Below are 11609 nucleotides of genomic sequence, written 5' to 3' on the forward strand. Positions count from 1 at the left end.
TGTCACGAGGTTGCGCACAGCATCACCGGCAAGAGGGCTTGGTTTGAGAGGTTTTTGGCATCTGTGATGTGATTTACAACCATCCACCCATGTACAGTAAGAAGCTGCACTCACAACCGTGGGCATCAGCAAGTTGGTGAAATTTAAACAAAACAGCATTACATCTGAAACTCTCTTATTGTACCCAAAATACAAATTTTAGTGATTACATGTGGCTTCATTAATTATGTTCAAAAGGATGAATACATAACGCAAGTAATAACTTTATAATCAGTCAGTGAATGAAGGAGCTCAAGAGTGCAAATATAGTTGCAATAAAGTGACAAATATGCCCTTTTATGTCAAACAAAGACCGAAATAAGTGGCATCAGTGTGAGGATGAAAATGAGCGATCCAACCTCACACTGCAGATATCAGGGCAACGCACAGTGGGGGGGCGGGGGAGGGGGGTTGCAGTCTGCGCGCACAAGAGGGCTAACAACGCTGTGAGTGACAGAATCCACCCAAACTGAGGAACAGCTTCTTCCCCAGAGCTGAAGCCTGCACTGTTTGCACTATAATATAATATAATATAATATAATATAATATAATATAATATAATATAATATAATATAATATAATATAATATAATATGTTGCTATTTAATGTTTTTTGTTCGTGTTGCAGCTGCTCTGTGAGCCAAGCTTTCGTTGTCTAAATTCAATGGAAATATATCTCTGCACCACACGATGGCGATAGATTCTCACAGTCTGTGCTCTGCTTCCGCCACCAGTCATCTTTAAATCTTTTTTTTATTCAATGAAACCTTTATTTAACTCGCAGCATTACTTAAAAAAATCATATTTAAATACAAAAAAAATTACATGAACGACAGTAGTAGAAAATTGATAAAATAACACCAAATAAATATATTTACAAATGATAGCAACATCAATGGAATAAAACCATGAACACCAGCAGAAGGAGAAAGAGGCCTGTATCTACATTATTACTCTGGCAGCTCTCAGTCTCCATACAGACAGGACACGTTGCAGCGTAATTGCAGACAGGTGCGTGGGCCTGAGCTCCGCCCAGGCAGAATGACGAGTGGAAGAAAGCAGCAACACAATAAACATATGTAACCTTGCGGAGCCGGCCGGGCAGACATCGAGACCGTGACAGAGTGCAAAACTTTTATACTTGACAACACACACAAAAACCCCCACACACAACAAAAATCAGAATTTTTGTGATTTGGATTTTTATTTAAAGGTGAAACCTTTTTTCTTTTCTTTTTTTTGCCAGATTCGACATTTTGATTAATTTCATTGAAGTATACTTTAGTTTTTTTGTTTTACTTTGATGCTATAATAGATGTTTAGAAAATTCAGTTATATTTAAGATTATATAGCATCATGGCAAAACAACAGTCTCCTCAAGCTGCTTTATACTGTAAGGTGAAAACACTACAGAAAAAGCCAGAAAACCCCAACAATCCAATGATCCCCTTTGAGCAAGCACTGGGCGACAGTGGGGAGGAAAAACTCCCTTTAGGAAGAAACCTCCGGCAGAACCAGGCTCAAGAAGGGGCGGCCATCTGCTGCGACCGGTTGGGGGTGATGGAAAGAGAATAGAGGGAGACAAGATGAAGTATACTTCTAATGGCCTATTCCAATTGGTGGTAATACATCATAAGAATTGAGGAAAGGTGGTGTTGATGGAGACTCTGGGGAAGGCCTAGTCAAGCTCAGTTTTAAGCTTTTCAACTTCATCAATCATTCACACTCAGAAATTAAAGTACAGAAATGTACCTATAGGGGTACAATGGCTTGTCACTGGGGTGGTACCCTCTAAGGTACCGTTCTGTACCCTAAACTGTGGGTACTGATTTGTACCCTTGTAATTTGTACCTTTTACATGTCAAACCTGTACTTTAAAGGGCAAAGTTGTACCCTTAGTATAAAGTACAAAAAAGAACCCTTAAAAGGAGTACAAAAATGTCTTTCTAAAGGTTCAGTATCTAAACACAGATTTCCTACATTTTTCCTCTCAAGATTTGAAAAATTGAAGATACAAAGTCAAAAATACTTGTCACATTTATTACCTTCTTAAATACATTGCTTAACTGTTACATACAAACTGTTATCAACAGAGTATGTGTCATAAGCTGCAACATCAATTTCCTGTCCAGGTTTTAGCAACGTCCATTCACTATCAACTCTAACACTGTATGAATGAAAATGGTTGTCATATAACAGAGGAATGAGAATTTTTCCACAAAAGACCCACATTGTGTCAATATTAAATATGTACTTAATTTGCCAGAACAGAGGAATCTTCTCTGAATGCAGTACATCAATGACAAACACATCTCTTACACAGTATTTGACACTGTTCACAATTACTTCTGACACACGCTGGAAAGCTTTCTTAGCACTATCAACTTCAGAAAAGCCACAATAGACTGTCAGTGCTTGTTGCAGTTCCAGTGGTAATGACAAAAATGGTGTAGTCACACTTTTTCCAAAAACATTTTCAAATTCACCAAGTAAACTTTTGTTAGAAAACTCCCAGCACTGTCTGAACTGATGTCTGTTGCTCAAAGTTGTAGCAATGTTCATAAAATTTCTACAATTGCGGGACAACGTTTTGAAATACTGGTGCTTACTTTCAAATCTCATACACCATAACAAACGTAGAGGGCCGAACATTTCAATCAGTCTTGCATAGTGGATTAAATAATGACACTTTGGTGTAATTACATCCCCAAATACACTTTTCAGTTTTGTGAGAAACTCATGGACAAGCAACTTCAACAATAAAATATTCTCTTTTCGCACTTTTTTAGCCATTACAATCTCTGTTATTTCACGACATAGAAGAAAAACATGCCAATATTTACAATTAGGTGGCACACGGTCTGCCATCAGAAATGGCAGCAATCTGAACAGGCACCACTTTTGAGATGCTGATCCAACAATACCAACACTCTGTAGTCTTTCTGATAACTGTACTGGTTTGTTTGTTTTGTCATTCTGACCAATGGGCATTTTTTGCAATTCTTCATTGATCTCTCTAATTGTAATATGCTTCTCAGTGTGGGCTTTACAAATCACTAGTTTCATAACTAGAGGAACTACACCTTCCAACAGATCATGCATTACATCAGGTGGTAAAGCTTGTGTAACACTGAAATAACTCAGTCTGTCAAAAGGACATGAACTATTTACACCATATATTGTTTTATCATCCGGAAATTCTTGGATTCGTGCAAGATGATACTGGTGAACCTCTGATGTTCTTAAAACAAAGCTTTCTTCCTCAAAGGATTGTTTCATATCTTCATAAGAAGCCATGCAATACCGACAAATTCTACCAGTGTTAAATGACATAGAAAAACCACCAATCATGTGAGCTGATAAATTATCACAAGATAAAGTTGCAAGAGCAGCATGAATAGTGTGTTCAGTTTTATCAATGGTAAAAGTAAAGCCATCAGTGGAAAGTTTTTCCAAATCATCAAGCAAAGGTTTAAGGATAACATGCCAACCACACCGCTTAACGAAAGAATAGCGTACCAATAACGCTAGATGAATGTGCCTCTGCTGAGAAGTGTACCTTTTGTCCAAATTGCCTACAGTGTAATAAAATGCACTAAGTTTGTGTTTGGATCATTTAGATCCTAGAGGATTAAGTACTTCAAATTCATCCTCATAAAAATGGAGTCGCAGTGCATTTGGGTTATCCTTGAAGAATTGATGATGTCTGAAGATTTCTCCATCAGAGTAATCTGTTAGAAATTCATCAGTTTCCGAATTGCCACTTGAAAAAATGTGATCTTTTATGTCTTCATGAGAAAGATAATTTTTTAGCACCTTATCAACAGGCACATATGAATACGAGCTAACTGTATGACCCACAGAGTCTCTTAATTTGCAATGAACAGGCTCTGTCATGTTGATCTTTGATTTGCAATGTTCTTTGACTAAATAAGGAGATCGAATAGCTGTTGAAGCCTTCTCAAAAAATTCATTTGAATGCAGGACATTTTTAACCTCTGGACACAAAGACACGTCAAGACCCATTTTCTCTAAATGATATGCTATAAAAGCATCGTAGTTCTCCTTGAAAAAACACATCAGAAAATTTACGTCTTCCACAATTTCTTCCTGAACAGAGACCGGTAAAGAATTTTTCTCTCTGCACTTAAGAATGAACTTGAAAAGATTGTCTCTGAAATTTATCAAAAATTCATCCCAGGATGGAGGGGTTTCAATATTTTCAGTTATGTCATTTGCAAATTCATTTGGGTGTGGACTGACTACCTCCTGCTCATTTTCATCTAAGTCTTTATGGGGACACAACACTTGCTCTCTGTGTTTCCTATACACATGTCGTCTGAAAGATTCATATTTTTTGAAGGAAGAACAGCAGTCACTGAGTCCACAGGTTATATCAAAATTGGCATCATGGGAATGAATAAGTCCTATGTGCTGAATAAGCTTTGTCAAACTAAAGGTTCTTCTGCCACATTTGGAGCACTGATATGGCTGAGGCATGGTGGTCAATACAGAAGATTTATTTGTCTGGTGACTGTGATTGGCAGAGGCCGGTCCTCACCCTCATCTATTTTCACAATGTACTTTTGGAGAAAAATCAGGGTGTTCTTCAGATGTTTTGGATAAGCAAGGTTGAAGACAAAATACAAGCAGAAATAAGAGATGATTCCTTCAAAAATACACGAGCTTCTGCACACTTCACTGCCATCCAACTTCACAATGTTTGGAGCGCTTCTGGAGAACACTGGTTTCCAGTCTTCATGAAGTAGCTGAACAGTTGGATAGGGGGTTTTCGGATGAACCTTTGAAGTCAAAAGAGAAGGTAGAGGAAAGCAATATCTTAGTCTCTTAACAAAAGATACATTTGTTTTCCTTTTATATAGACTAAATATTTTAATACACACACCTCTCCAAGTATGACAAAGAGATCCAGTTTCTCCTTGAAGACGTATGGCAGGAATAAAAGTGCAGCCCTTGTGTCAAGATCTGCCAAAAAAACAACAAAACACAAGATCACCCATGCATTTTATCTGGCATTTCCAGTTACCTATAAAAATTATATAAAATGGAAGCCTTGAAGTTAAAAAAAAAAAGCAAATACCTGGTAGGTCATCAGTGAGAGCCTCCTCTCTTGCATCAAGGTAGAGCTGGTAGAGTGGGGTTTTCCCTCGTGTAAGGCCAATCACCTTCGCTGGCTTACATTACCCGTTGTTGGTTGGATCCACCTGAGTTCGTTGCACAGCTACAAGTAAAAAATTCATTTTCAGTACAAAATAACAGTGTATGAAAATGAAATAATCTAAAGTTGATATTAATTATGTATGGTGCTGCATAATTATTTTTTTTATAGAATTTAACAACAATACTGTAAGAAGTTACATGAACATACAAAAAAAGGAAAGAGGGACAGATGAAGAAAGCAAGGTCAAGGGCAAATAAAATATACTACTATAAACATGTTAAATGTGACAGCTATTTCCAAGTTCAATTCAGCTTTCTGACTTACACCAGTAGGCATCCCTAAGAAGGGGTACTTCTTCAACACATCTTCCACAGGCATACCATTTGCAATTTCTTTCTGCCGCCAAGCAAACGTTTGCTGCATACGGTTATGAACCACCATGGTATCTGGTTGCATCTTCTGATATTGGCACTGTATGACCTTTAAGTGGGCGTCTATGGATAATAAATCCTCTCCTTGGACGCATGGTCCCTTGAAAGAAAGCAAGAGTGAGAAGAGAAAGTCAAAACAGATTAGAAACCCAACATAAGACTAAATATACAATTAGAGCTGACACGATCTGTGCATCACAAAGAACTCGTATCGGTTAAAGTTAACCGATACCATGAACCAATATTTAAAATATGGAAACTCTGAAATAATTTCACATAAAATCTTAATTGTTAACTTGAAATTTTAGTTTTGGAGTCATATTTAAAATGGGTTTTTTTTGTTTTTGTTTTTTAAATCTAGTTCACCCTCTTTTAGCGCCTTCCAATTAATAATTTTTTGTGAGGTAGAAGTATTAGCACTGGTACTTTGTATTAGCAAGTGCTCTAATCCAAGTATTGGTATTGTTTCGGTTTGAAAAAAGGTACAGTTGCATCCCTAATCCTTAGTTTTAGATGTAATAACAGAGGCAAGAACATTTTATAGCTCAAGGTGTCCCTCACACCAACCTGACAAACATTTCTCTGACTTGTTCGTTGACATTTATTAGGCTGCCCTCTCCTCGTAGAACCAAACTTCTCCTTACAACGCCTCACTGCCTCACTGTCGACTAGTGGTGCCCGCTCTGATTTGAATTTACGTCTCAAAGACATATGCCATGTGTGCTTGTTGAACAGAAACATAAGTTACTGTAAAAACAATCTACACAAAATACACCCAACAAAGAATCAGTAAACATATGTTACAGAGTATAGCATGGTGGAAAAGGATGGAGAGAATCCCCCACTAAGCTTTTGGGTTGGCATTTCTTTAGATTTTGTTTTGTATTAATTGCATGCTTTGGTGTTTTTTTGTGTTTGATGTGAGGTGTGGGCCACACCCATGTGGGAGTGGAGATTCTACTCTAGTCCAGCTGCCAGCTATTTGGAGTTGAATACAGGGAGCAGCTGATTGGGGAGGATTGGAGCCCTTCTCTATAAAGGGGAGAGGAAACAGGAAGTAGGGGTTGTCGTTGTTTTTTTTAGTAGGACACTGGTGAAGCAGGGAAGCCTCGAAGATCCAGGATGAAGTGTGCACATTTTAATGGAAAAGATTTTTAACCTGGCCTGGTTTTGCTTTTAAAATAAACTGAGGATGTTGGAGGGAGGACTCATTCTTATTGGGATGTGAGTGGATGTGCTGGAAGGCAGGAAAACAAACACTGGACTGGAGACTCTCTGTGCCCCTGACAAGGAAACTGGACCAGTTTTGGGGAAGTTCCAGCTCCCAGGATGTGATCTGGAGACCCAGCCTCGAACGAAGTCAGGCCTGAAAAGGCTAACAACCCTGACCGCGGTGGCTTTGGGCCTTGGATTCCTGGCCAGAGTTGTGTCTTCAGCCAGTAGTTTTACCCGGAGAAAGAACAAATAAATCTTGTGTAACCCATTACAGTGTGCGTGTGGTGGTTCGTTACTGGTCAATATTAGAGCTACTACTTTCTTGTACGGAGGCCATTTTGGGCCTTACGTAACACATACTTCATACAAACCTACTGAGAGGCTACAGATTGTCTTACTAACAAAACAAGATCGAAAAAAGCTTCACTTTTACTTTGTAATCTTGAAGGAACCTTATGCTAATTTTAAATTTAACTTACATAACCATTTCCCTCATGATCCTTGAGGAAAGGATACTTCGTTACCAGCGTCTTCACAGCTTGCACATATTCAGAATTTGTGGGATACCTGTAATATCAGAAGAAACAGAAGTGTTAGAGCAACTGCTGACAAACAAACTTTATCAAGTGTTAGTTATTGTTTCTTAGTAATGTAGCGTTTATTTTCAATATGACAGATTCAGCTTTTTCTAAAGCAACAAGCTAACATTACCCTGATTAACTTACATAGTATACTGTGCCACAGCTTCATATAGAACTCTGATTATTGTGTGTCTGTCCCTTGGATTTTTATGGCACGGTTCTTTGTTGTCCAGTTTTAGTTGCAGATTTTTGGGAAATCTTGGAATTTCAAAAGAGGCTGGCAGTCTCAAAGTATTTTCATTGCTGTGAAAACAGTTAAGTGTTTGTTTTTATTGCATGAATTGAAGTATAAAACACTACAGTAACAATACATATGGTAGAAACAATGATCATATTAACTAAATCCTAAAAGTGCATAACGGCCAACATGTATGCTTCAGACATACTAACTTCATTATAAATAAGAAAATACCTTATTGAAGTTGACGAAGTAGATGGTTGCCAGTCTTCTGGAGAGACAGTCTGTAGAGTCAGACTGACTGAAGATTCCTTCATCCTTGACACAAACTGGTTGAATTTAACCTGCTTTTTGAAGGATCCTTGGAAAAGGTATGCAACCATAGTCTCAGTAAGACCGCAGTCAACTGTGTCACCATCAACCTCATTGTCTGCAAGATAAATGGTAGTACAAACTCTAAATTCAATGTAAGGATATTTATCACCACATTTTTACATGGGTAAAAACCGTATATCACACACATTAAAACCTTTTGTACAACTTCTTTCAGTTCAAAGAAATATTCATTTAAAAAAAATCAGTAAATTAAATAAAATAAACCAAATCTTTAGAGTGAATCCTCTCGATATGCAAAGTTTTCATTTTTAAATTTAGATGTTTGTTTGGGACTACTGGACACAGGAGAGCAGAGTCTGAGCATGCTTTTGTGCCCTTTCAAGTTTGGAAGAAAAAAAAGACTAGAATGCTGTAATGTGTTAATATTCACTACTAAGGTGACTCCTTTCTCCAGATTTCCGACAGTTTCTGCCGTCTGTTCTTTCAGACCGATTACTTATAGTGATAACACCGTATTACAAGCTCAGATTACATGCTGAAAAAGTTCCCACATTGCTTAAAACGCGACTATCAAACCCCAGCTGCGACACCCTTGTTATATTTTAAACAAGTGCGGCGTCAAGATATTTCCTTTAAACGTTATTATCAGCTGCCCATGTGTGTTAATGGCCTTGGAATGGATGTAAAAACGTGATTTTATTAAACCATTAATACACTAACGGTAAACTGCATTCAGCTACCAGGGAATCAAATTTCGCGCCGGTGTTCCAGATCTACTGGCGTTTAGATCAACTGGCGTTGGTCGAACAGATGTGTGGCAGTCTTGCGTTTCAGGAGCTGCTACCGACAAACCAGCAAAAAAACGCCAAATGTGTCATCTGTGACACTTGTGAGGTTATCTCAAACACACTCCGTCAGTCTTGATGCTGTTGAACAACAAAATGTTTAAAATGTGGCGAGTTTATCTGGTGATATCCTCATGCGCGACGCGATCGCGAAAACAGCAAACAAGTAACACCACGCCGATGTTGTTCACAGGACAGCAAGAGTAAACGATCGGGAGACTCTTGTCGTCGTTATCGTTCCGCTCGCACGTTTTATTTCTCCGGTTTCAGCGTTTTTGCTTCACAACTAAAGCGAGCAGTTTACTTTGTGCACTAACATGGAGTCGAGTCAACCAGCGCCACCTCTGGCCAAGTGCCACAGCCTACAGCCAGATCAACCTGTGACACACATCTGCACCACGTTTGAATTCGTGTCATGCACATTTGTACCTTTCAATTGTGTCTGTTTGTGCGTCATGCAAATAAACCTTTGAAATGAATGAAATGATATCATATATTCCTTATTGGCCTACATTTGTACAAAATTCCAAATTATATACACAAAGTCATAGACATCACCACTCCAATTGGTCATCATGATTTTGATATTCTCTTTTTCCATAACAATGAAATACGCCTTGGACAAATATGACACATCAATATTTCATTAGTGTTGTCACATCACATCCTGTAAGCATCATCTGCCTGTGTCCTTTCCCTGGAAATGAATATTTCCAGCCAATATTGGCAATCCATCAACATGGCTGGAGAGTTGGTAGTTATATACAGTCTGTATAAGTGTGGTTAATCTAATGAAGATTTGTAAGGAGACGGCAGTTACTGTGAATTCACAGCAGTTACACAGTGATTAGTAATAAACAGTCAGTGAGTGTGAGTGGATATGACTGTTCCCACCACTAACACATGGCCCTACGCTGTGTTCACTGCATCATTCCATGTTTGGCACTGATCACCACCTGCACTCATGTATATATCTATCTATCTACTTAGCACTTTTAATTCTTATTTTTATTTTCATGTCTATTTAAGCTTAATTTATAACAGTATGTTTGCACTGAAGCACCGCAGCAATTTCCTAATATCCTAACTCCTAACTAGAAGGGGGAATTATGTTAAAATGCTCTTCATAGACTACAGCTCTGCATTTAACACCATAATTCCCTCCACACTCACCACCAAGCTGGAGCATCTGGGACTCAGCTCATCTATGTGTCAGTGGATCTCCAACTTCCTAACTGGCAGACCACAGGCAGTAAGGATGGGCGGACATGTCTCAGCCTCCACCACTCTCAGCACTGGAGCCCCCCAGGGGTGTGTTCTGAGCCCCCTGCTGTACTCTTTGTACACATATGACTGTGTGGCCACTACCAGCTCCACCACCATCATCAAGTTTGCTGACGACACCGTCGTGGTGGGCCTGATCTCTGATAACAACGAGACGGCCTACCTGAAGGAGATTAGGAATCTGGAAAACTGGTGCCAGTGGAGAGAGTGGACAGCTTCAAATACCTCGGAGTTCACATCACGCAGGACCTGTCATGGTCCTGTCACATCAACACCGTGGTGAAAAAGGCCCGACAGCGTCTCTACCACCTCAGACGCTTGAGAGACTTCCAACTGCCCTCCAAGGTGCTCAGGAACTTTTACTCGTGCACCATAGAGAGCATCCTGGCGGGAAACATCTTAACCTGGTTCGGGAACAGCACCATGCAGGACAGACGAGCTCTACAGAGGGTTGTGCGGTCAGCTGAGCGCACCATCCGCTCCGAGCTCCCTGACCTGCACTCAATCTACAGCAGGCGGTGCTGGACCAAGGCCAGGAAGATCGTGAAGGACCTCAGCCATCCCAACAACAGACTGTTCTCTCTGTTGAGGTCAGGAAAGCGATTCCGCTCCCTGAAGACCAACACAGAGAGACTGAGGAGGAGCTTCTTCCCGCAGGCGATACGGTCTCTCAATCACACCACCACACAGTACTGACCCACACATATGGTTCTTACACACACACTGGACTTTCTGGACATTGTTTTTGCACAACACTGGTCACTATATTCTTCATTTCCGGTTAATACTTGTACAGCTGCTGTTATTGTGTATATATTTATTTATATTTAGATTTCTTCATACATTCTTATATAGTTCTATATTGTGTATTTTGTTGTACAGTTATTTCATTTTTAACCTTAATTTATATTTTATTCCTTCCTAGTTAAATTTACCCTTTTTAATTTTTCATATTTATTTCCTATCTTATTCATAGCCTTTTCCTTTTTTGTTCTCTTTAGGTCACGAGCAGTTGTCCAAGCATTTCACTACATATCGTACTGTGTATGACTGTGTACGTGACAAATAAAATTTGAATTTGAATTTGAATTTTTGAATTTAATGTTGTAAACCCGCTCAACATTTGGCAATAAAACCCATTCTGATTCTGATTCTGATATAAGAAAGTCAGTGACTCAGGTGTGTCGCTTGCTTTGTCATCTGTTTGTGAGACTGTAGGAGACGTAGAAATCTTTTGTTTTAAATCTTAGTTAGGAAGGTTCCTGTTTGAAAACAAGCACTTTTTGTGAGAAATGCAAGAAGTACATCTGCAGAAAGCACACCGTTACATTCTGTCCATCATGTGGACAAAATCGAAAATGTTGAGCATTGAAAAACTGAGAACGTTGGGCAAGTTCAAAAGAAATGTGTTTGTAAGAACGAAAAACCAAATTGTTCCTAAAATAGTTATGGAAAGTCT

General features: G+C 39.0%; 1 pseudogene; it reads right to left on the reverse strand.

Moving 5' to 3' along the window:
* Window positions 1-2064: 2064 nt before the first annotated feature.
* LOC146575228 (sterile alpha motif domain-containing protein 3-like) lies at window positions 2065-8674 on the reverse strand (annotated as a pseudogene).
* Window positions 8675-11609: the final 2935 nt, after the last annotated feature.

This window comes from Mchenga conophoros, linkage group LG4, assembly GCF_057382185.1.
Source record: "Mchenga conophoros isolate Kocher_MC1m ecotype Shallow Benthic linkage group LG4, M_conophoros_male_GT1.1, whole genome shotgun sequence".
Lineage (NCBI taxonomy): Eukaryota > Metazoa > Chordata > Actinopteri > Cichliformes > Cichlidae > Mchenga > Mchenga conophoros.